At 41.7% G+C, this 23,171-nt stretch overlaps 3 non-coding genes across 3 annotated transcripts; all 3 read right to left on the bottom strand.

The window, feature by feature from the left end:
* Positions 1-1,705: 1,705 nt before the first annotated feature.
* trnar-acg (transfer RNA arginine (anticodon ACG)) lies at positions 1,706-1,778 on the bottom strand. Its single transcript has one exon. It is a non-coding gene; the product is annotated as a tRNA-Arg (tRNA).
* A 227-nt stretch (positions 1,779-2,005) lies between these two features.
* Positions 2,006-2,077, bottom strand: trnah-gug (transfer RNA histidin (anticodon GUG)). The gene has a single exon. It is a non-coding gene; the product is annotated as a tRNA-His (tRNA).
* Positions 2,078-2,211: 134 nt separating this feature from the next.
* trnar-acg (transfer RNA arginine (anticodon ACG)) lies at positions 2,212-2,284 on the bottom strand. The gene has a single exon. It is a non-coding gene; the product is annotated as a tRNA-Arg (tRNA).
* Between the last annotated feature and the right edge of the window lie 20,887 nt (positions 2,285-23,171).

Raw genomic sequence — 23,171 nt, 5'->3', positions numbered from 1 at the left:
CTGAGACCGGGACTGAGACCAGGACCAGACCGGGACCAGACCGGGACTGGGACCAGATCAGGACTGAGACCGGGACCAGACCCGGGCCAGACTAGGACTCAGACTGGGACTCAGACTGGGACCAGACCAGGACTGAAAACGGTTTAGTCCTGTTTTAGTCCAGGTTCAGTTCTGCATCACAGTTTAAGTCACAGAAACAGTCGTTATCCTTTTTTTTTTTCCATTTTTCATTTTAATACAAAATAGAAAACTGAAAAAAACAAATCATTATCTGTGTTTTTTTTTTTTTTTTTTACTTTGGTTTTGGAGACAAATAATGAAGAAAGTAGTTGTTTTTTAATTTTCTTATTTTTGGTTTTATTTTGAAAAACAAATGAACGAATGATACACAGATTAACAGACTCCACCAGAAAAACATTTAAGTAAAAGTAGAGATACCAGAGCAAAAAAAACCTCAAAAGTATCACATAAAAAAATCTACTTGAAGGTGCACTGTGTAACTTCTCTACTTGATTGTCTTCATGTTGATGTTATTTCTTTGCGTTGAATGTTCCAAAGCGTGGGATTAAACATCTCTGCCTTGCGTTTATTCAGCTACAGGTGTTTTAAAGCTCAAAAATACCTCGAAAAACTTCACACAGTTAGAATTCCTGGAACCAGGTGGTCAGAAAGTCAGTTTGAAGTGAAGTGATCAGACGGGGCCGCGGATGTTGACAGGAAACGATCGGCTCTGAAAACCCAACGCCGACGATGTGAAGAACAAAGAGATGAACAGATGTGATTATAAAAGACCTTCTGCCGAGCAAGGCTTTGTCAAACGCTTTTCGCCACGGAGCTCTCTTTGCTTTGTCTGGAACGTTTCACAGTAAAACCTTTCTATCTTCACGGAGACCAAACCAGACCAAGTTACACGTCAGATCTGTGGAGTGTCTGTTTTTCGAGGTATTTTTGAGCTTTAAAACCACCTGTGATTGAATAAATGTAAAGTAGAGCTGTTTAATGTCACACTTTATGAAACAACCACTGACGAACCCCGACGAAAAAGTTACACAGTGCAGCTTTTAAGTTAAAGTACAGATACCAGAGCAAAAAAAGTCAAAGCAAAATGAAAAAATCGAGGTGTAAATCTTTTGAAGGTGCATGTATCTTCTAAGGTGGAGGGTCTGTCTCTGTAATTCCTTCGTTTTTAAAAAAATACTCGAGCAAAGTCTGTTTATCGGTGTTAAGTAAATAATAGCTTTAGAAAGCGGTGACATTTTTAACCCCAAAGACGTCCTTGTTGTCAAGTGCAAGGACTTTAAGCAACGAGAGCAGATACGGCAAACCCAAAACCCAATGACAAACGTCCTGAAGTTAAATCAAAATAAAAATGAGACTGTGGAGTTTGGGCAAAATAACCCACTGCCTGGACTAGGGATGGGCATGATTAGTCAAATTTCGTCGATCAGGTTCATTTTTAATCGACAAACCGAAGGTTGTTGTGTGTAGTTTCAGGAGACGAGGCTGCGTCTGACACGAAGACTGGAGTTGTGTTTCGTCATGGTTCATGTAAATGCAGTATCGCGGTTACTGTAACATAAAGTTGAGTCACATGTGTCCAAAAGACAAACACTTTTCAATCTTTTCATCACAGCAGGAGCCAAAATAAATAAAGCGACCAACATAAATAACGTGAAGTAGTCCAGTGACACGTTAAAATTGCAGTCGAGCTAGCCAGGAGTCGAACCTAGAATCTTCTGATCCGTAGTCAGACGCGTTATCCATTGCGCCACTAGCCCATGTAAGTTCAGTTTCTGGCTCAGATTTGTGAACTTGCTCTGGCATATTTGATTAAAACTGGCCTAACAAAGATTTGAACAGTCTGGAATAGTGTAACGAACAGAGGATTGCAAATGTTGTAAGACTTGTAAAAGTTTACAAAAGATCTTGCATTGTGTGTTTTATACATGTAAAACATATTCTTGCCTTTGAGTTTAACTTAAACTCAGAAAGGCTAGTGTGGTGCTGCCGTGACCCGGATTCGAACCGGGGTTGCTGCGGCCACAACGCAGAGTACTAACCACTATACGATCACAGCTGCTTCACAGTGTAGGTTACAGTGGAGAAATTCATCTACAGTCTACATTTTATACACATTTTTGGAATTGTATTCAACAGCATAGCCAGTTGAATCATGTATTCTAATGACCAGTGTCACGTTAAAAAAAAAGGCGAGCTAGCCAGGAGTCGAACCTAGAATCTTCTGATCCGTAGTCAGACGCGTTATCCATTGCGCCACTAGCCCATGTATGGTTCATTTCTGGTTCAGATTTGTGACCCCGCTCTGGCATATTTGATCAAAACTGACCTAACAAAGATTTGAAAAGTCTGGAATAGTGCAACACACAGAGGATCGCAAATGTTCTAAGATTCGTAAAAGTTTACAAAAGATCTTGCATTTTGTGCTTTATACATGTAAAACATAATCTTGCCTTTGAGTGAAATACAAACATATTACCATAGAACGTGTAGAGTGGTGCTGCCGTGACCCGGATTCAAACCAGGGTTGCTGCGGCCACAAAGCAGAGTACTAACCACTATACAATCACAGCTGTTCCACAATGTCAGTTACAGTGGAGAAATTTGTCTACAGTCTACATTTTATACACATCCTTGGACATGTATTCAACAGCCTGACCAGTTGAATGATGGGATGTTAAATAAAGAGCGGCACTAAACCTGCACACGTCTGATCTCTGAAAATATGAAACATCTCCTTATTAAGCCAACAATGTTCATTTTGTCTGCTTATATACTTTAATTTCTTGGGTTCTTTTTAAAGACAATACAGTAAAGTGTATTTACCTTGTTGACATGTTTCGGCTGCTGCTGCGAGCCATGTTCAGAACTGTCCCCCAGCTTACAGCAGCAGCCGAAACATGTCAACAAGGTAAATACACTTTACTGTATTGTCTTTAAAAAGAACCCAAGAAGTTAATAAACCATCTCCAACGTGACACACACACAGAACAGACTCACCATCAGCAGAACACTCCTCTGTCACAGAAAGAACACTCATATTCCACTGAGTTGTGTCCTTTAGTCCGACAGAAGCTTGAACCACATCAGAGCACAAGGAAAGAGCTGTTGTTGTTTTTTTGTTGTTTGTTTGTTTTTGTTTTTTCAGCGCTTATAGTTTATGCAAATGAGCCGTGTGGTTTTCAGTTTTGTTTCTGTAAAACATAAACAAATGTGTCAAAGCTGCATTAAACACATTATAATGTCAAACGGGCTGATGTGGCTCTAGATGTTTTAAAGTTAATATAAAATGTTAATGATTAATCAAAAATCAATCGTTAATTCTCCCAACGATGGATTAAGAAAATTTAATCGAATGCCTTTGTCCTCCTTTTGTCTCCCTGCAGTGAGGAATCTTGGGGTAATTGTTGAATCTATGTTCAAACTGGACAAGCACATCAGCTCTGTCATAAAGTCCAGTTTCTTTCAGTTGAGGCTCCTTGCTAAAATAAAGCCGTACCTCCCACAGGCGGATTTCCAAAAACGATCCATGCATTTGTAACATCGCGCCTGGACTATTGCCATTCTTTGTATGTCGAGTTGGACCAGAGCTCCTGCAGCAGCAACAACTGACAAATACTAAATCTACGTTCAGACTGCAGCCTGAAGTGACCCAAATCTGATTTTTTTTTGGGATGATTCCTTTCGCCTGCGGTCCTACGACGGTCCTACGATGGTCCTACGACGGTCTACACGGAGGCGTCTCCGTCGTTTCACCGCTGCTGATATCGCCGTGATTTTAGCGAATTTGTATGAAGAAAAACGAAAAACCCACCACTTCTATCCAGGTTAAAAAATACAACGTGACGTGCAATACTCACATTTGTACACAGTAAAATAAAAATAAAAAATTCCCTGTAATGCCGAACTTTACTGCTTTACGGCACTTTTACTTTTATAATGCATTACTCTCAACTAGGGATGGGCATGATTAGTCGATTACTCAATAACTGATCATTAAGAATTTCATCGATTACGTTCATTTTAATTGACAAACCGAATGTATTTTGCTGTGTGTAGTGTAGGGCGACCAAACGTTCGTGTCCGGGGACAAACGGGGGGCTGGACAGTGTCGGTCAATCTGCAACGAGCCTGAGTACAAATGTGTATTTAACAATGATTTGTACAAGAAATTCCACGCTTTCTTTTCTGACCGGGACAAGTGTGAGTCCATGTGCACAGTGTACAAAGCAGCAAATATGTGTCGGTGTCCAGTGGGAAAAAGTTCACCAGGACACCAAAAACTTTAAAAAGTTTTTCCAGGTGAGAGTCGCTCAATGTGGATGACGAGGCCCCGCCCCCCTCCCCCCGTACGCTGTCCTGGTTTTGACAAACACAAATCTGGTCACACTAACCTGTATTCACCTGAGTCATGTCCTTTAGTCTGACAGAAGCTGAACCACATCAGCGACACAAGAGCTGATTTTTTTCTTCGCTTAGTTTATGCAAATTATCCATGTGGTTTTAAGTTTTGTTTCTGTGAGACTTGAACAAATCTGCATTAAACACATTATAATGTCAAACAGCTGATGTGGCTCTAGAGTCGTTACGGTTTATATGTCGTAAAGTTGAATTTATTTATGCAGATTAGTAGTGCAGATGATGATCATTTTAATATAAAAACGTTAATGATTAATTGATAATCGATTGTTAATTCTCCCGACAACAACCCAACACTGTTAAATGTGCTAAAAATAAACTTGAATTGAACTGAACCCAAATGCCAAACAAAGACTGATAAGATTCAACATTTGTGGACATTTAAATGAAAAACTGTGAATCTTCCGTAGAGTTTTATTGGCCCCTCACCTCCATCTGGAAATACAACATCATCAGATTCAAGAACATGGAACACAACCGAAGAGAAAAACATGTCCGCGTGTGCGTGTGTGTGTGTGTGTGTGTGTGTGTGTGTGTGTGTGTGTGTGTGTGTGTGTCCGTCCTCTATCAGCAGGTTAATGCACTGGTCTCCCGTGTTCAGCTGTGATTATAATAGGTTTTTAAAAACACTATACACAGGCTGCACCTTTTAACGTCCCTGTGCTTTGACAGCTCCGCTCGCCTCGGCCCCGTCCTCCGTCCTCCTCCGGTGCTCGGCTCTGCCGCTCGGCTCCGGGGTCAGAGGTGAAGCCTGGAGGTGCGGCTGCCCACATGTTCTTCTGTAATGAAACACGGACAAACACAAACCATTTGTAGCACAGGCAGGAGGAAGGAGGAGGGAGGAAGGAGGGAGGAGGAGGAGGTCAGGAGGAGGGGCTTGTGCAGCTCAGTGTAAAATCAAGAGCAGTAAAAATGCACTTCTTTCAATTTATTATTATTGAGTAACACAAAGCCATGTAAAAAAAAAACAAAAAAAAACTACAAGCCACATGGTGGAACATTTATGCATTTACACATGCAGGTGGTGTACCCACAACCAGAAAAGTTCCACAGTACACCTTTAAATGTAATCAGGAAGAGTGCATTTATTCCTGTTTCCGCCCACCTGTCCCTCTCAGCCAATCAGAGCTTGGTACTTTTGCATCTCTTCCTACCTCCCTGATGCGCTGAACTTCTCTCGTTGGAGCCTTTGCATTTGAGTTCAGACGCCCCAGACCAGACGTTTGTGTCTTGGACGACGTAGATGAACAGTACTTGAATACTTGACATGCGTCAAGGACGTCCATTCTCCTGGAAACAAGAGACATTTCTTGGTCTTTTTCTGGAACGATGGACCAGACTGAGAGAGACTTTAGTGTTTTTATTACATAAAACCATCAGCGGAGGAGATCAGTAACATGTGGCATTGTGTTGTGTTGTCATGGTAACATGTGGTGTCATGGTGTGATGGTGTGTTGTCATGCTGGTGTTGTGTTATTGCGCTGTCGTGTTTTTCTGGTGTGCTGCTGTTGTAAGTCTTTATTTATAGAGCACTTTTCACAGACATTTTTGTCAAAAAAGACACGTTACAGCATTTTTCATTCACTCTGTACCTGGTGAGGGTAAGATACTATTGTAGTCACAGTTGCCCTGGGGCAGACTGACAGAAGTGCAGCTGCCTTCTGGTCCCTCCGACCACCACCATCACTCACACACACACCACTTTCAAACTAGGCAATGTAGGTGAAGTGTCTTGCCTAAGGACACAGTTACCAGTGCTAATTTCCACCTGTAATCCCTGGACAGGTTCATTGATTAATTGAATTTAACTGAACCCATCCAGACACGAGGAGAAACATGCAAACTCCACACAGAAAGGCCCGGGCAACCCAGGACCTTCTTGCTGTGAGGCATGAGTGCTAGCCACTCAACCACCACGCTGCTGTTGTATTGTTGTGGTGTGTTGTTGTGTTGTTGTCGTATTGTTGTGTAGTCGTGGTCTCCCGGCGCCCGAGCAGCTGCCGCGCTCTGATTGGACGAGGATAATCTTCTGGCTCTGATCACTCTCCATGTCATTTCTTCTTTAATCTGATCAGATCAATTGGCCGTGTAACAGAGATTTATGAAGCCGAGTCTGTGGCTGAGTCCACGCGCTCGTTTCTCCATCACAATCTGAGCCTCTTACATCATCTGGAAACGAGAACAGAGCGAGACACGAGCCCCACACTGTAAACTCTTCGTCTGTGATGGATGAACCCTAATGACGCTCTGACTGTATCTGCATCTGTATCTGCGGCTCATCACGTCCACGCTGGAGATCACCGTTCTTCATCACTTATTTGCTTTTTATTATATTAAAAAAGATTGTGCCCATTTTCCCCTTGAATTTGATCAAAAATTAGTCTTGCCCCTGTACAGAACACCTTTCATTTATGCTTCTTCTTTATTTCCAGGATTATTTGCGTCCACACCAGAGCGTCAAAGCGTCCAGTTTCTATGTAAAGTCGATGTGGACATGTGTCTGGGGCGTCGTGTGTTTTTGTGGTGCGTCTTCGGGCGTCAGTGCGGTGCGAATCTGGCGTCTATGCGGCGTGTCTTGAGCGTTTTGGCGTCGACGCTCTAGACGCACGTTCAAGACGTCAGTGTCAGAAGTTGAAAATACTGAACTTTTTGCGTCAGATGCGCCGCGACGACCAATCAGGGACGAATATCCAGTGACGGAGCGATGTTATTATCAGGAAGAAAAACCCGAGAACCAGAACCACAAACATGAGCGGAGCATAAATATATACACCACAATCACCAAGTGGATCGTGAGGACTAAACCAGGACCGGACCAGGATTAGACCAGGACTAGACCGGGACTAAACCAGGACTGGACCAGTGTCATTAGTGGAGTATACATATATTCACGCCGCAGTCGTTGAGTCGATCTCCTCCGCTGATGTTTTATGTTATAAAAACACTAAAGTAGTTTTGGGAAAAGGCCGGGACCGGGCTCTTGTTTCCAGGGCAACGGACGTGCATCAAGTATTTTTCTTCCGTTCATCCACAGCGTCAAAGACACATGGCGGGGACGTCTAAACTCAAACGCGAAGGCAACAAATAGAGGCGTCAAGACTTTTTTTGAAGCTCTGGTCTGAACTGCCCTTAAGAGGCAAGAATATGTGTCCATTCATATAAACGTGTGTCTGTGTGTACGAGCTGCACACGTATAATCTCTGAAAAGTTTTAACATGAACCATCTCCAACACGACAGAAACACAGAACAGACTCACCATCAGCAGAACACCCCTCTGTCACAGAAAGAACACTCATATTCCACTGAGTCGTGTCCTTTAGTCCGACACAAACTGAACCACATCAGCGACACAAGGAACGAGCTGTTTTTATGAGGCTCAGTTTATGCAAATGAGTCAAGTGGTTTTAAGTTTCTTTTCTGTAAAACATAAACAAATCTGCTCAAAGTTGTGTGGATAGAGAAGACTTCGGACACAGAAACGACGTGTCTGGACGCAGGTCATTTCCGATATGGTGAGACGGTGATTTGTTTCAGTGTACGCGTAGTGCACTGTTAGGATGCCGGTTGTTGTCAGTGACGTCAAAACTCCACTCTGGGCTCTGAGAATTGTGAAAAACATTTTCAAACTCATCATGGTGAATAATTACGACGCTCAGAACAGACCGGGTGAGTGCAGAGTGCGACATTAAACGACATTAAACATTTAGTCTTAATTTCACTGCAGATGTTTTGACTTTTGACCTCGTTCCGCGAGCAGAGCCGCTCCTCCGCAGATCCGACCCGCTGCTCCCCGATAAACGCAGATAACATTAAGTGTGGAACGTTCCAGGCAAAGCAATAAAATCTGGAGACAAGCAGGTGGCAAAGCGCCCGCCGGAGCAGCCCGAGCCAAATGACCGACGAAGATGCCCCGAGAAACTCCACTGCCCGCCGTGCCAAGTCCAGTGCCCGCGCGGTGAGTTTACCTGAGTCTGCGACATCATTACACTTCATCTTTTTAATAATGCATTAGTCTTTTAAAGTGCTGCTCCACACACTCCAAATTCACTTTATAATTTCATGTTTTATTCATGCCCTCCACTCTCTGATATATAAACAACTAATATAATAATGTAGCTGCAGCTGCCCTGGGGCGGAGGCTGCAGGTCTGCGCCATCAGCAACTCCCACCACCAACACACATAAACACACACACACACACATTTATACTTGGTAATGTGGGTGAAGTGTGTAACCCAGATCCTCACCAGCCTGTGATTTGTTATTTTCTCCGTTCTCCTTCTCAAATCACACAGAATTTCACAATGTTCACGTGAGTTTTTGGGTCACACAGTCACGTACGTCTTAAACCAAAGATGATCATTTTGTCTTCTTATGTACTTTAACTTCTTGGGTTCTTAAAGACAATACAGTAAAGTGTATTTACCTTGTTGACATGTTTCTGATGCATCTTCAGAAATGTCCCTGTGTTGGTTGGTGGTTGATGTGTCGTATATCAACTGTTGTTACTTCAGGTCTGATGGACCTGGCAGATCGCTCAGACTGACCACACCAATGGCCTCCCTGATCCAGCGTTTGAACTTGTTGTTTGGGGCTCGGGTCATTGGATCGGAAAAAAACAAGTTCAAACGCTGGATCAGGGAGGACGGTGAAATCAGGAAACGAGGCACGGACAGGATTAACCGTGATGACGGAGCGTTCCTCCTTTCACACACCTGAGACATCCTCCTCCAGAGACACCGGGCGACGTGAAAACGGCAGGCGTGGTCAGATTGAGCGACCTGCAGGTCCATCAGGAAGAGACAACAGCTGATATACGACACAGCACCACCAACACCGGGGACAGATCTGAAGAAGCAGCAGCCAAAACATGTCAACAAGGTAAATACACTTTACTGTATTGTCTTTAAAAAGAACCCAAGAAGTTAAAATCATGTACACCTGTTGGCTAATCAGTTGCTCTCATCTCATGACGTCGTGCGGTCATGTGATGTGGCGCTGCATATCGGGGTTCTTTTATCATCCTGCGGTGATTCAAATGTGTTAGATGCAGTGGGGACACAGAGGAGCTGTGCAGTAGGAGCCTTCGTTTACCTTGTCTGTTTCCCTTCATGTGGGTTTATGTGTGCGACGCTCACCGTGGAACCTGCCAGGTTTCTTGATCTGAATCCGATGGCGAGATCACGGAGAGAATAAAAAACTGAACTCAGCTGAAGAATCACCACCTCTCCTGCCAGGGCCGGTAGGGGGCTTCTTCCTGCAGCCCAGATAAACTCTGACCCCACACAAACTCTCAAACACACAAAGACTTTCCCCTCCACATGGACTGAACTCTTTTTTGCTCTCGTCCTGATCCACGCCTCGTAACCCATGAGTTATTCATGGATTGTAGGAAGTTGGGTTAATACTGGACTGTACCTATGATTGTTATTGTTTTTTCCTCTTCCTGTGCTGGGAATCACTAGACGGCGCCGCTAACGGGGATAACTGGTATATTAGGCTTTTCCCAAATCTCGTAGGAAGAAGGACAATAACGTCTTTCCCCTTGATAAAATTCACCAAACATTCTCTTTGTTCCAGCTTTAAATCCTCGATCTCGGGAATCGTTGCCAACACAGAATACATGACTGTTCTCTGATTGGCTGGCGCCTGAAGTTGCACTTCCGGGGTTTTTGCGAGCCGTCTAGTGCATTCTGATTCCTGATCTAGTCGCCGGAGACTCGGTCACTAGATGGCACCAGCCTGGCTGAGTAATCACACCGCTGGTCACACATTGTGTTTTCACATATTTTGCATTGTCACTGAATCTTGAATCAAGCACTTACAGCGTCATTGTCCCTGTTGTGAAAATCCCAAATCGCCATTCACATTTTTGCACTCAAGTTTGTTTGTTTTTTTATGTCACTTTACTATTCGATATGTGGTACCAACCAAACACAGTCTTCACTCTGCCTCCTTTCCCTGAGTGATACTTGTTCTTCTGATATCCAGCCTAATCCCCATTACTATTACTATTACTATTACTATTACTATTACTATTACTATTACTAGCTTTTTTTCACTGACAAAATTTCAAAACTTTTTCATGACTTTTTCATGACCTAATGTGAATTTTCCATGACTTTACAGCACCTACATGTGTAGAACTGATCAGACTTTTAGGGCTAAATATGAAATGTGAACTCTTTCCACTCACTTTATGGTTTAGGATTATAGTTTTTAAACATTTAAAATCCTGTCAGTGAATTTATTGTCGTCTCTTTTTAAACAAAAAAAAGGCACAGACGTTCACAAATAATCAGAACAGCCTCATGAGAACTTAACAGAACGCTGGAGTTGTGTGAAAGAGACATTAAAATTCCATGACTTTTTCAAAACTTTCATTGTATTTACAGAGTTCTACGACATTTCCAGGACTTCCAAGACCGTGGGAACTCTGGCTACAAGTGTCCTGCTTAAGGGCACGATAGTTCTGTCACTGGTGTTCCCTGCCGTCTCCCATAAAACTCAAACGGACAACACTTTTATAATGTTTTCAGAGTCTCGTGTCTCTTCTTTAAAACTCTCAGGAGGCTACAGTGTTTTCCACAACAAAAGAACTCATCTGAAGTGTTATTATTCAATATGGAAAACAGAGAATTAGAAAACCAACGTTAAAACAAAAACTCATTATAAAGCAGAATCACAGAGCCCCGGGCGCGTCCCGGAGCCGCGGCCGGAGCGGAACCGTCTCTTGATCTGCGGCGGCTGAAGTGACGCGGCGTCCCCAGACACGCGCCGCATCAGGAGCTCATTACACACTTATTACGGAGCGATTAACTCACACAAACCTGCCCGCCCCTGCCCGCTCCTGCCCGCTCCTGCCCGCTCCTGTCCTGCAGTCCCTCACCTGCACCGTGCCCACGCTGCGCACGCTCGATAATCACGCTCACAAATGAGATATTAGAGAAACCGTTCCACCTGCTCCGGCGCATTACGTCCTGGAATAAGCAGCACGGACGCCACAGCAACGTTCCGAAGAGAGAAGACGATTGTTTGAGATGCGCGGGACGACGGCTCAGAGCGGCGCGGTAAATCGGTGGTGCGGGTGATGCCGGGTTTCAGATGATATCACAGTGTTGTTTTGATACTTTGCAGCGGAGTGTTCTATATGTTTGCGGACTGGCGGATTGTTCAGCTGTTACTGTGGAGACACAAAGCACACATCTGCACACAGGTTGTCTGAAAACTCAAGAAAAAACACAAAATGAATTTAAACCACTCATTTTCAGGAGCCTGTGATCAATACAAGTGTTCATGGTCCTGTTTAGAAGTTTGAATTTCAACAAAACTAAACTAAATAAATGAAAAAAAACTGTTGGCTGTTCACGCTTATGTCAGAAACCAGGAAGACGTTTGGAAACATGCGACGAAACTTGGGCTCACCGACTGATTGTGATCAAACCCCTCCAACTATTTTCTTCCGCTTATCCAGGGCCACAGTCTAAGCAGGGACTCCCAGACTTCCTTCACCCCGGACACTTCCTCGAGCACTTCCGAGGAGACCCCAATGTAACGCAAATGTGTTAGGGCTAGGGGCAGACTACGGCCACAAAAGCAGCATCAGAAGGATGTTCTTTGAGGAGCCCGAGTGTGAATGAAGAGACACAAGTCATAAATATGAAGTTGGGTGAAGTATATTGAAAATAAATTTTTACAGAGCACAAGAATAACAAACAAAATAAAAAAAACAGTCCAGTTATTTGATTCAGGTTAAATTAAGTTCAGGTTTTTGGGTAAACTCGCCATCGTTCATTTCCTAGTTGAGTCGAGTATTTCTGCAAAGCTGGAGTTCAACCAGTCCATAGAAAAAACCTGACCTAATTGTGGATGTTGTACTATTCGTAGTTAACAAGTTTAGTGAAATTGTTTGCCGACGCGCCCAGACCAGCCACAGCCACAGCGGAGCGGAGGAGGAGGAAGTGACACTGTGACCCCGCAACTTAAAGGAAGTGGGGGAGATCGGGGTGAAACGGAATTGACCCGCAACAATAAAAGTCTCAGATGCGGGTTACACCAAGACACCAGCCCAGAGACACGGTCCCTCCAGCGTGGTCCTTCCCTGGGGCCTCCTCCCGGTGGGACACGCCCACAACACCTCTCCAGGGAGGCGTCCCAGGGAGACATCAGAACAGACGTCCTCCCCTCAGCTGCTCCTCGTGACGATGGAGGAGCAGCGGTTCTACTCCGAGCTCCTACCGTGTGACTGAGCTCCTCACTCTATGTTATCGGGAGAACGTGGTTGATAAGAGTTGACTCCATAGCCAGATGAAGAGTTACGTGAAAGTTTAATAGCATTAGGATGTTCCATGTTAGATCTTTGTGAAAGACCCAGACAAAAGAAAACCATCAGTATTTATAGTTTAATGATAATGAGTAAAATGGGCGTGTGTACACATGGATCCTTGGTAGAGAGAGAATATACATATAAGGTAAAAGTACATATAGGAAACTCATAGCTGCTGTATGGTCATATATCACTTAACGAAAACATTGGTGTTAGAGAATTTTATGATATAAATGTATTTCTTTGATTAAAGTCCAGTGTTACTCATTTATATATGTAATTCTTTCACTAAAGTATTAATCATTTAAAGAAATCATTTAAATATTAATCATGGTGTAATCAACATTGCTTTGGGTCTGTTTTGGTTCAGGAAGTACAGGACATGATACCAGTAGCAGATATGAATGACATGTCAACTGACAGATTAAGCTAATCTACTATGGGCGCCAACAATTCTGGGTTTGTCCCATCTTATGTTAAAACTGAAGGCCTTGGGGAACTACTAAATTGTCTATCTTTGGATGTGTAATCAAATGTGAAATGGGAGGGTGGTTCAGTTGACGATTGTTAGTTATAAGATAACATGTGAAATGTATGTATTGTGATGTCATCAAGTATGCTTATCTGTGACATGATTTTCAATAAAAGTGTGACTTGGAGAGTTGTTGAGCAGAGTCGGTCAGGGAGCTGACAGACAGTGTGCACGACTCTCCTTGCGCAAGTATAAATTTTAACCGTCTCTTTCTGGTGTGTCTTTATTTAATGTAATTTGATGTCTTAGGGTAGAATTCCCTGACAATTGGAAGCTCCAGTATATGGAAACCATAGTTGTAAAGTTTAACACAAATCTGGAGAAGAAGTTTCATGCTTACACTCTATCTCTAAGGGAGACGCCCAGACGCCCTGCGGAGGAAACTCATTTGTGTCGCTTGTATCGTGGCTCTGGTCCTTTCGGTCGTTACCCAGAGCTCAGGACCAGAGGTGAGGCGAGGAACAGAGACGGTAAATCGAGAGCCTCGCCTTTGGGCTCAGCTCCTCTTCAACACAACGGTCCGACGCTGCACCTGTCCACCTGTCAATCTCACGCTCCATCCTCCCCTCACTCCAGAACAAGACCCCGAGATATTATTAATTATTATAATAATGAAAATAAAGATAATAATTATGATAATGATAATAACATCGTGATTGTTGTGATAACACTTTATAATAACTACAACTTACTTAGCCTTAATAAAGCATGAACAAAGACTTATTTAATAATGAACAAAGATTTTATTAATAATGATTCATGCTTAGTAAATGTTTAAAGCATAATTTGTCTTCACTTTAGAAAAGCTCTCAAAAAGATTTAACTAACAGATAACAGCTGCCTGAATGATCATTGTATTACATTATTAGTAAATCATTCTCTCATAGTTTATTAATCATTAATAAATGCTCAAATGGTTACTTCATGAGTAATTAAGTATGAAATAATTATGAGTAACTATTTACAGCACAGGCAAATTAAGTGCAAGTGCTAATTCAGGTAGTAATTAAGCAGTTACTAAGCGTGAATCATTATTAATTAAGTCTTTGTTCATGCTTTATTAAGGCTAAATAAGGTGTAGTTATTATAAAGTGTTACCATTGTTGTTTTTATTGTTATTTTTATTATTAATAAAAATAATAACAATATAAAATAATAGTTATAAAAATTATAACAATTATACAAAATAATAAATAATAATTATAAATAATATGTTTATGGTAACAATAATGGAAACATTAATGGTAATGATGATAGTAATTTTCTTGTTGTTGTTTTTTATGTGTTTTTTTTTCCCTTCATTATATTAGTGTGAACGCCTCTGCACATTTATGTATGGGTATTGTGTATACATATATTTTTTTTGCCTGTGCCATATCTTGTGCTGCTGATTGTTCACGTGTTTTGTCTGCCTCCAATCAACTCCAGTCTCTTCTATTGGTCGATGTGTTTTATTTAAAGGCCACGCCCATCCTCTGTTTTTTAACTAAGCCCTGATGAAGACCAGTGAAGGTCGAAACATGTTGGCTTTGGCCATTTAAATAAAGGCCTTTTACTATATTTTTCCTCCTGTGATTTTTTTTTTACATTTTTACTTCTTTGAAGTGTCTGGTGTCTGTTGTGTTTGAGTTTTCATTCTTTTTCCGAGAGCACACTTCTGTTCTTTCAAGACTCGGAGCTGTTTGAACTCCTCCACTTGAGATTTAAGATCTAAACACTTAAATCTACCAGAAAATGACTTAAAAGTTGTGAAATCATCTGTCCATGCAGCAAGATCATTTTACGGCAAAAGAAGAAATTCAATTTGTCAATTGGACAAAACTTTGAAATTCTTCTTTTGCCGTGGATTCTACCTGGACGACTGAGGGACTGTGCACACATCTTGACAAGTTCTCTTAAAATAAACGACCTCCAGACTAGAATGAAGCTGCGTCTGGTCTGGTAAGTCGATAATAAATCTGAAAACAAGATGAACAACCTGATAAAACTTTTAAAATCTTGGCCAGATCAGAGAAATTTGCAGCGCAGGTGATGGAAACTGCAATAGAAAAGTCACAAAATGCAGGTTTAAGTGTAAATTTGTAAATTGCGCCGAACTTTTGAACAGAATTCTCTCAGTCTGATGTCTCTATTTTCTGGAATTTCTAACATATTTTCCAATTTTTCTTCACAGATTGCTCCTCGGTTGCTGTAAAAGCCATTTATATTTACAGCAGGTTTTATAGAATCATAATAACCCGCCACACGCACTTTAATTACCCGTTTTAAATTGTCTGGTACGAGTGTTTTGCTGTGATTAAACACGTGTGAAGCGGCGACACGGTAAGGGCCCCGCTAACCTGTTGCACCGCACAAATCACGGGGAGAAAAGAAGAGACAAAAGACACCGCGGTCCCTGCAGCGTTCTTGAAAGAAGCGAGAAACTGACACTGACAAGACAAATGATTTCCTCCCTGAATAAATCCATTATGAAAAATATTAATGAGGATCTCGTGGCGCGGCGCGGGACGTGATTAACAGAGCAGATGTCTGAGTACAAGGCTGCGGCCGTGAAGAAAAAGAGACTACTCCCAAATCACCAGAGAACAGCTGAAAGGACTCGGAGTACAGTGGGAGAACAAAGAAGTCCACTTTATAAGAGGGAAAATGAAGGGTCTGTCTTAAAAAAAGAAAGTCCACGTTATGAGAGAACAGCGGGAAAAACTCGTTGTACAGTCACATTATAAGAGCAAAGAAGAGAGGACCAATCTTTAACCCTTCAAGACCATCAAGACGTATCAAGTACGATCTCTGGGAATACGTCTATGTTTGTGTTTATTATGTTTATTTCAACTTCTAGTCATTGTCACAGAGAACAACGAAATTGCGTTTGGAGCCTCCCATAAAGTGCAAACCCATAAATAATAAATACGCCTTAAACCCAAGTGTAAACCTTGACCCAGTGTGGCTACAGTACAACATGAGACGGTTCTTATAGCAGCAAGATGAGAGCGTCAAGTAACGTGCACAGACAGAGACGTTCAGACAGAGACCTGAGAATCATGACAAAAAAAATGCAACAGTGCAACCAGTTCAGTGTTATTAAGAGTTGGATGTGGTTTTTGTCCGTGAGGGGGGGGGCAGAGTTCAGGAGCCTCACAGCCTGTGGATACAGACTGTTGGTCAGTCTGGATGTTCTGGCCCGTATGGACCTGGACCTTCTCCCTGAGGGCAGCAGGTGGAAAAGGTGGTGCGCAGGGTGATGCTGGTCCCGCAGGATGTTGCGCGCTCTTCTCAGACGGCGAGTGGAGTAGACGGTGCTGATTTCCGGCAGAGTCGTTGTCGTTCCAGTGATTCTACCGGCTGCTTTCACCACCTGCTGGAGCGTCTGCTGGTCAGCCTGAGTGCAGCTGGAGAACCACACTACAAAAACATACGTCAGAACGCTGCTGATGGCACAGTTGTAAAAGTTCAACATCAGAGGTCTGGGAATGTGGGCACTCGTCAGTTTCCTCAGGTAGTAAAGGCGCTGTTGGGACGTCCGTACGGCTGAGGTGATGTGATTGCCCCAGGACAGGTCCTCAGTCACGGTTACCCCCAGGAGTTTGAAACTGCTCACCCTCTCCACCACCTCGGTGCCAATGAGGAGAGATAGATGGTTGTTGTGACCTTTTCTGCGGAAATCCACAACAATCTCCTTGGTCTTTTTAGTGTTTAAATACTGTATGTTTTACTGGGGTGACCAAACATCTAGGCCTGTAACGATAACAAAATTTGCTGGACGATTAATTGACCATGAATTTACTGCGATAAATGATAATATTGACATCTTGAGTCCAGTTTCAACTAATATAATGACCGTGGAATAAAAATGCAAATACATCCTCTCAATGATCAATGAACTTTACTTTCTAAAGAACATTTAAAGGGATAGTTCAGTTTTTTTGACATGAATCTGTGTGTCATCCCCATCCACACTGACTTTACCTCCGACAGCGTCCGGTGAGTCGAGATCCTGGCCGGTTTTGGTGCTGAGGAAAGTAGTTCGGCAAGTTGTGCTGGGGACAGACTAATAAAGCGTTTTTCTTCTCAAAACAATATGTGTTAAAAAGAGTGATACATTTGCACCACAAAACCTCCGTCCTCTAAAAAGTCAGACCTCATAATCGCTTGGCGCTGTTTTCGGAATGTCAGCAACAACATGTCTGACTACGACACCGATGATGAAGAAAGAAGGAAGATTTTAGCACAGAGCCAATGGGAGATCTTTTTGAACCTGAATATATCAATGCCGAAATTCACCAGAGAGAGTTAGACGAAATTAGGCAGAGAGAGAGAAGAGGCGAACATTCCGAGCCGTTAACAAAGTGAACCAGGCGCGGCTGTCACCTGGCGGCCGCGCGCAGTGATACGAACGGAAAGAAAACAGCGCCAAGCGATTATGAGGTCTGACTTTTTAGAGGACGGAGGTTTTGTGGTGCAAATGTATCACTCTTTTTAACACATATTGTTTTGAGAAGAAAAACGCTTTATTAGACTGTCCCCCTGCGAATTTAACGATGATTTGTACAAGAAATTCTCCGTTTTCCATCCCGGTCGGGACAAGCGGGAGGACGTACAGTGTCCCTCGTTTATCACGGAGTTTTCATTCAAAAAATAACCCACGAAGTATTCAACTTTATATTTTACAATTATTCTATCTGTTTTAAGTCTGTAAAACCCCTCAGCACAAACTTTATGCACTTTTCTCACACAGGACACTTTTTACATCCTTCTTAAAACTTATTGCTGCTGTCGTCCTTTTGTTATTTTCCTCCTTCTTTATGTAACGAACCCAAGATTCTTTTATTCCGTAATGGAGCCCAACAGCGCAGAGTCCTGCACGGGTCCAGTTAACCCGCTGCCTACGCCACGAACTGAACTAAGACTAAACCAGGACTAACCCAGGACTAAACCAGGACTGAACCAGGTCTAAACCAGGACTGAACCAGGACTGATTTAGGACTTGAGAGAGAGATGCAACCCCAAGCCCACAGTTTATATAAAATACAACAGACACATGAAGGAAAAGATCACAAGAGAATAGCTGAAAGGATTCTGAGTACAGTGGGAAAAAGAAGTCCACATTATAAAATAAAATAGACGTTTGAAGGAAAAGATAACAAGAGAACAGCTGAAAAGACTGTGGGAAAAAGAAGAGATCAGCTGAAAGTTCTCGAATACAGTGGAGGAAAAGCCCACATTATGAGAAAACAGCTGAAGGTTTCTATAAAATACAACAGACACATGAATCTAAAGATCGCGAGAGAACAGCTGAAAGGACTCAGAGTTCAGTGGGAAAAAGAGGTCCACATTATGAGAGAACAGCTGAAAGCGGACATGAAAGGACAGTGGTAAAAAGAAGAGAACAGCTGAAAGTTCTCAGGTACAATAGGGAAAAAAGAAGAGAACAGCTGAAAGGACTCAAGTACAGTGGGAAAAAAGAAAAGAACAGCTGAAAGGACTCAAGTACAGTGGGAAAAAAAGAGAACAGCTGAAAGGACTCAAGTACAGTGGGAAAAAAGAAGAAAACAACTGAAAGGACTCAAGTACAGTGGGAAAAAAGAAGAAAACAACTGAAAGGACTCAAGTACAGTGGGAAAAAAGAAAAGAACAGCTGAAAGGACTCAAGTACAGTGGGAAAAAAGAAGAGAACAGCTGAAAGGACTCAAGTACAATGGGAAAAAAGAAGAAAACAACTGAAAGGACTCAAGTACAGTGGGAAAAAAGAAGAGAACAGCTGAAAGGACTCAAGTACAGTGGGAAAAAAGAAGAAAACAACTGAAAGGACTCAAGTACAGTGGGAAAAAAGAAGACAACAACTGAAAGGACTCAAGTACAGTGGGAAAAAAGAAGAGAACAGCTGAAAGGACTCAAGTACAGTGGGAAAAAAGAAGAGAACAGCTGAAAGGACTCAAGTACAGTGGGAAAAAAGAAGAGAACAACTGAAAGGACTCAAGTACAGTGGGAAAAAGATTTAAAAAACAGCTCAAAGGACTGAAGTACAGTGGGAAAAAATAAAAGAACAGCTGAAAGAACTCAAGTACAGTGGGAAAATGAAGTGGACAGCTGAAAGTTCTCAAATACAGTGAGAAAAAGAAGCCCATGTTATGAGTGAACAGCTGAAAGGCCTGTCCTCGAGGTCAGGAGCAGTTCTGCGAGATTAAATCACAAATGAACCAAAATTGGATTCTCAAATTGAATGGACGTAAGTGGACATCATTTCCTCGATATCACGGCGAGCTGCAGTTTTCGTACGAACATGTTCTGAAAAGTGATTGTGTTTCTTTCTCAGTTCAAAAGAAAGATAAAGTTTCTGTCAATTAATCCGTACGTGTATAAACTTTGAACAGAATCCATAATAAGAATTGTAAACTTTGTCAAATTAAAATCATAATCGTCTCATTTTTTTCTAATTGTTCAGGTCCACCAGTGAACAGCTGAAAGGACAGAACGGCCTCTTTCCGCACCGAGCTCCACCGTCGTCTCCGCTCACTGATGTATTTTTAAACACGTTTTATTAAGTCATTATTTTTTGAATGCATCTCTGACGTTTATGAGCTCGTGAGAAATTTTGTTTTGGTGCTCTAAATATTAATACTAAAAACTTATCAATGGTGCCAAGTTTTTAAAGAGGACGTATTGTTGTTCGATTCTGGAGCTGCTTATTCTCTCGGTTTTCTTCTAACTTAGACTCAGACAAATTTTATTGATCCGCAGGGAAATTATTTGGAGGCAGGAGCATCACACATCACAAAATAATATAATAACAAAGAGTGAAAAATTTAAATGGTGATAATAAATTCTAAATAAGTTGAGAAAATAAAGTAATAATAAAATAGAAAATAATTAAGAAAATATAAAATCTCACATTTATACAAGAGGTTATAGGAAGTTGTTGTACAGTTGTAGGGAGTATTATCTGTTACATAAGGGTGAGTTGTTGTACAGTTGTAGGGAGTATTATTTGTCACATAACGGTGAGTTGTTGTACAGTTGTAGGGAGTATTATCTGTTACATGAGGGTGAGTTGTTGTACAGTTGTAGGGAGTATTATCTGTCAAATAAGGGTGAGTTGTTGTACAGTTGTAGGGAGTATTATCTGTCACATAAGGGTGAGTTGTTGTACAGTTGTAGGGAGTATTATCTGTCACATAAGGGTGAGTTGTTGTACAGTTGTAGGGAGTATTATCTGTCAAATAAGGGTGAGTTGTTGTACAGTTGTAGGGAGTATTATCTGTCAAATAAGGGTGAATTGTACAGTTGTAGGGAGTATTATCTGTTACATAAGGGTGAGTTTTGACAGTTAGGGAGTATTATCTGTTACATAAGGGTGAGTTGTTGTACAGTTGTAGGGAGTATTATCTGTCACATGAGGGTGAGTTGTACAGTTGTAGGGAGTATTATCTGTTACATAAGGGTGAGTTGTTGTAGTTGTAGGGAGTATTATCTGTCCCTCACTGTGACAAATGGCTCCAGTTCACCGTCGATCACGTGTCCAGTTTTATGGATCAGTTTGTGGATCCGTCCGATGTCGCTTTCCCTGGAGCTGCTCCTCCACAGACCACAGACGAGTCCAGGGGCCTCCACAGACTGGGAGAAGATCTCCAGGAACCTTCTGCACAAACTGAAAGACCTGAAGTTTCTCAGGAAGTCAAGTCTCCGTATGTTCTTCTTGTACACAGCCTTACAATTGTCCCTCCAGTCCAGCCTGTTGTTCAAGCCAAAGTCCTTGTATCAGTCACTATTTCCACCTCAAGGTCCTAGATGATGATGATGATGATGATGGTGATGATGATGGTGATGGTGATGATGGTGATGATGATGATGATGATGGTGATGATGGTGATGGTGATGATGATGTGATGATGGTATGGTGATGATGTGATGATGATGGTGATGATGATGATGGTGATGATGGTGATGGTGATGGTGATGATGATGATGATGATGATGATGATGATGGTGATGGTGATGATGATGATGATGATGATGATGATGATGATGATGATGATGATGTGATGATGGTGATGATGATGATGATGATGGTGATGATGATGATGATGATGATGATGATGATGATGATGATGATGATGTGATGATGTGATGGTGATGGTGATGATGATGATGATGATGATGATGATGATGATGGTGATGATGATGATGATGATGATGATGATGATGATGATGATGATGATGTGATGATGATGATGATGATGATGATGATGATGATGATGGTGATGATGATGATGATGATGATGATGATGATGATGATGATGATGATGATGATGATGATGATGATGATGATGATGATGATGATGATGATGATGATGATGATGATGGTGATGATGATGATGGTGATGATGATGGTGATGATGATGATGATGATGATGTGATGATGATGATGGTGATGGTGATGATGATGGTGATGATGGTGATGATGATGATTGATGATGATGATGGTGATGGATGATGATGATGATGATGATGATGATGATGATGGTGATGATGATGATGATGGTGATGATGATGATGATGATGATGATGTGATGATGATGATGATGATGATGATGGTGATGATGATGATGATGATGTGATGATGGTGATGATGATGATGGTGATGATGATGATGATGATGATGATGATGATGATGATGATGATGATGATGATGATGATGATGATGATGATGATGATGATGGTGATGATGGATGGTGATGATGATGGTGATGTGATGATGATGATGATGATGATGATGATGATGATGATGATGATGATTGATGATGATGATGATGATGGTGATGATGGTGATGATGATGATGATGATGATGATGATGATGATGATGATGATGATGATGATGATGGTGATGATGGATGATGATGATGATGATGATGATGATGATGATGATGGATGATGATGATGATGATGATGATGGTGATGATGATGATGATGATGATGATGATGATGATGGTGATGATGATGATGATGATGATGATGATGATGATGATGATGATGATGATGATGATGATGATGATGATGATGATGATGGTGATGATGATGATGATGATGATGATGATGATGATGATGATGATGATGATGATGATGGATGATGATGTGATGATGATGATGATGATGATGATGATGATGATGATGATGATGATGATGATGATGATGATGATGATGATGATGATGGTGATGATGATGATGGTGATGATGATGATGATGATGATGATGATGATGATGATGATGGTGATGATGATGATGATGATGATGATGTGATGATGATGATGATGATGATGATGATGATGATGATGATGATGATGATGATGATGATGATGATGATGGTGATGATGATGATGATGATGATGATGATGGTGATGATGATGATGGTGATGATGATGATGATGTGATGATGGTGATGATGGTGATGATGATGATGATGATGATGATGTGATGGTGATGATGATGATGATGATGATGATGATGTGATGGTGATGGTGATGATGATGATGATGATGATGATGATGATGGTGATGATGTGATGATGATGATGATGATGATGATGATGGTGATGGTGATGATGATGATGATGATGATGGTGATGATGATGATGATGATGATGATGATGATGATGATGATGATGATGATGATGATGATGATGATGATGATGTGATGATGATGATGATGATGATGATGATGATGATGGTGATGATGATGGTGATGATGTGATGATGATGATGATGGTGATGATGATGATGATGATGATGATGATGATGATGATGATGATGATGATGATGATGGTGATGATGATGATGGTGATGATGATGATGATGATGATGATGATGATGATGATGATGATG

This window comes from Boleophthalmus pectinirostris, unplaced genomic scaffold (assembly GCF_026225935.1).
Source record: "Boleophthalmus pectinirostris isolate CB_2022bp ecotype Guang Dong unplaced genomic scaffold, ASM2622593v1 HiC_scaffold_8, whole genome shotgun sequence".
Lineage (NCBI taxonomy): Eukaryota > Metazoa > Chordata > Actinopteri > Gobiiformes > Gobiidae > Boleophthalmus > Boleophthalmus pectinirostris.
Note: the sequence above shows the minus strand (reverse complement) of the source record. Positions and strands in the feature narration are given on the sequence as shown.